The sequence below is a fragment of the Sciurus vulgaris genome (assembly GCF_902686455.1).
Source record: "Sciurus vulgaris genome assembly, chromosome: 4".
NCBI lineage: Eukaryota > Metazoa > Chordata > Mammalia > Rodentia > Sciuridae > Sciurus > Sciurus vulgaris.
The window spans coordinates 140990056-140994072 of NC_136464.1; positions in this window are offsets into that span (position 1 = coordinate 140990056).

Here is a 4017-nt window from a genome sequence, read left to right on the forward strand (position 1 = left end):
AGGTCCCACCCCATAATGCCTTTTCTTTGGCATACATGGGACCAAAGTTTCCTTATCTGCTTAAGGAACAGACCCAGACCATGAGGTATAAATCCTACCCAGTTGCTATTTCACCTTAGGAAGTGACAATTATTTTCACTAAACATTCACAGTGCTTCATTCTTGCAACTTGAGTTACTGTGATTGCAAGTCATAAAAATGATGCATGATATGTTGATTTGATATAAAAATTGATGTCTGTTTAATAAATGACCCACAAAGGTTTTCTAACATTATCTCCCTCTGAAGATGTTTGACTTCCCAGCCCATACTTCACATCCTATCTCAACAAATACTTGAGAAATTCTCACTTATGCATAAACATATTCAAAGGCAAAAGGTTTATTTATTGATGAGAGCCTCAAATTGACCAATTTTTAGCTTTTTCTTCTGAAAAGAAAAATGCTTTCCAAAGTGAGATTGCTACCAGATGTAGTGGATTACATAGCTCTTGCACAGATATGAGAAGCAGATGAGATGGAATATTCTGGTTTCTGATTCTGTCCTGTTCTTATCTACACATTGCTCTTCTTAAGTGAACTTGACAGTGTTGTAGGCTGATATTATGATAGACTACTTTAGTAAACAAGGAAAAGGGTTTCACTCCTCACAATAGCAAATGAGCTTTATAATAGAAATTTCTTTGTGCAGGGGAAGATATTACAATTTTCAACACACAATAAATATATTTGCTAGACCAAAAAAAATGCATTTCATTACATGCAATGCACTTTCTATTGTATATTAACCACTTTTTTTGCTTTGTATAGTAAAGTACCATTTTCTACTGTAAAATGTCTGCAATTTATTTTTATGAGTCTGTTTTTCCTATGAAGTAGGAACATTCCATTACATATCCTGGTACCAATAAATGTACATTATTTAGCAAGTAAAATGTACAGTGTAAACATAGAGCTTCACTGTTTGGGTATCTGTGTAGAGTAGGCAACAGTCAAGATTTTGGACCAGAAGAGCTAATTTTATTAACACAATCAGTCTGTAATTACTAGATTTACTGGAGTCCTTTACTTTGATACTCTCAGCAACTATAATAAGTGTGTATGTTCTACTAAAATAATACTATTGCGTGCTCTAGCTACAGCTATAATTTTTCCTGACAATGTCTCTGCTGGGTTAAAAAAACATAATTAATACTTTATTTAATCTTTGCATACTGAATACCTCGTTGACCATCATTCAAAATGGCAGTTGCCCAGAGCCATATAGTTTCTTCACAGTGGAATGTATTTGACCCTAATTACTGTTTATGGAAATATACCAAGTAAGTAAAAAGGGAGTCATAACAGAATTCAGGCTCTACCTTTTCTTCATGATGAGGGACTGTGACTGTGTCTGCTCATTTGCCTGTGAAGAGTTGAGAGTCTTTGTAGGTTAGAGAATTATGGTTGTCTTGCTGATATTCATTTTATACCTGGATATGTTTAGTTGACTAATTGTAAGGTTGATGCTTGTCTTGTTTTATTCTTGCATTTAGAAACATGGTATTTACAGTTTATCAAAAGCCAGGATAGAACTATAGAGAGCAGAAAAGGCCTAGGCTACTTTGCTGGGAATGATATAAAGTATTATTGTTGTTTTTATTATTATGATTATTATTATTATTATGGTGCTAGGGATTGAACCCAGGGCCTTGCCACTGAGCTATATCCCTAGTCCTAAAGTATTATTTTTGAAGAAACAAATGCCTTCAGTGTGTCTGGGTCCCTTCTGGGTGCTTTTCCTATGTTATCTTATTTAATTATCACAATAATCCTATGAAGTAGGTGTTAATATTCTCATGTGGTAAATCTGGAACCAGCCTCTCAGTGTGGTTTAGGAACATGCAGTGGTCACAAGGTCAGTGAGTGCTGGGGCTGGGGCTTCACCCTAACAACCTGAATGCTCTCCTACATAGGATTAGAAATTCTCAAATGTTGGAGCCCAGGCATGGTAAATAAATAAATAAATAAATGTGAAAATGGAAGAGGGATATGAGGTAGTGGAACCAGGCACAAGATTTCTAGTGCCCTAATAATATACAAACATATTCACTATAAATTTTTTAAACTCTGAAATGCTCATGTTTGGTGTGCTACACATAAAAGTATGTTTGTTCAACCACCAATGACAAACTGATGAAAGCTAGATGTGAACCTTTTATCATTTTGATATAAAATGAGCCAAACTGTAAGATTTTAGTACTCTGATGTCTCTTTATTTTTTTAGTTTATGAGAAGAAACTATGAGTAGTATGGTAAAACGTTCTTATGTTTGGGGGATAAACTATCTTTTATTGGGTCCAACAAATAAACATAATAGCCATTTTAAGAAAAGGGATTAAAAAAAAAAAAAAACAAAAACCAACCTCAAAGAAAAATAGCTCCAATCCTTACCAAGAATAAAATGCGATGTCCCATATATTTCATTGCACGGACATTCTTTGAATCATTCTCGCATTCTGCTGTCACTACCAACTTTTTCTCCTTTGCTTGTCTTGTTTTTACCACCCTTGATGAAACCAAAAAGTTGATGCAGGTTGAAACAAATTCCTCTAACTTTGGAATGTTGTTTTGATGTGATATTTAAGTGTTTTCACACAAATCAATGGCTTTCTCTTTATGTAATAGGTCAAGGCTTCCTCAGCCAACACGATTTCTGGGACAATGGAATCTTGGCCTGATGAAGAATGATGTTCCTGTATACCTGCTACAGTGTGTATGGACCTTTAAGACAGTTTGTCAACTCAGAAAAGGCAGACACAGAAGAAGAAATGCCGTAAGATTCCACTTAGGAGATATCTAGGGGAGGCAGATTCAGGGAGATGCAAAACAGAAGTTACCAGAGGCTGCAGGAGAGATGGATAGGGAGTAACTGTTTGAGTAAAGAGTTTTTGATGGGAATGGAGAAAAGTTTTGGGTATAGATAGTGATGATCGATTACATAACATTGTGAATGTATTTAATGTTATGAAATTATATACTTATGAACCATTAAAATAAGTATTATATATACCATAAGAAGAAAAAAGTAAGAATTATGACAAGATATTATAACTGGGGCAGAAAGTTCTAGCTTTTCTTACTGGATGCAAAGCCTGAATATGTTCTGATTCAACTACTTCAGAAATTTTCTTTGTAGTCTCTTCTTTCATTCCTTTGGTTCAATCATTTGATAAATAGTTATTTAAAAGCAATGATACATCAAGTCATACTCTGAGGGACTGGAGTGATAAGTAAGAGAGGTCTCTTGCCCAGGGCACTGGGAGAGAGAGCCACATTCACAAATGATTCAAATATACTTATGAGAGCTATAGGAGAAGCACAGTGAACCCTAGTAGGAACACAGGACAGAAGAATTGCGAATTGGGACCCCATTGGAGAGTTGATAATGGATCTGGGTTTGAAGTTCAAGTAGGAACTGGGCTGCTTATTTTGTATTTCAGTAACAGGCAGCACATCCTCACTCACATTTTCTGCCTTGAATCTGAGATATCTGCAGCCTTTTCAACTGTTTTGTGATATTTTCTCCTCGTGTATTTGTAAGTAAAATGGTCCCTAGAGGCAGAAAAACATCTTAGTTCATCCTTTGTCTTCCTTCCTAAGTGATTATGAGTAAAACAACTTCTAAAAATAATTCAGAGTCAATGAGATGTGCTCGGATCCCTCAAAGAGCTTGTGATGTCGTAGGGCATGAGGTGAGGGCAGCTGGGTGGTGCCTTAGGAAGCAATCAGTGTGAGACAGCCACCAGAGGTGGCAGACATGACCTCTGCTGGGGCATGGAGAAGCTCCCTGGGGGGTGGGGTCTTTGCATTTTCCCATTTAAGGCTATGATTCTGAACATTTGGACATAGAAAGATGTACAACAGCAGGAAAGCAAAATATTCAGGGAAGCTGTGAAAAAGTAAGTGAAGGGTCCTTCAGGGCCACAGGGGTCTTGAGTTTTCAATCTTCCACTTATTCTTGGAACCAAGAACACTA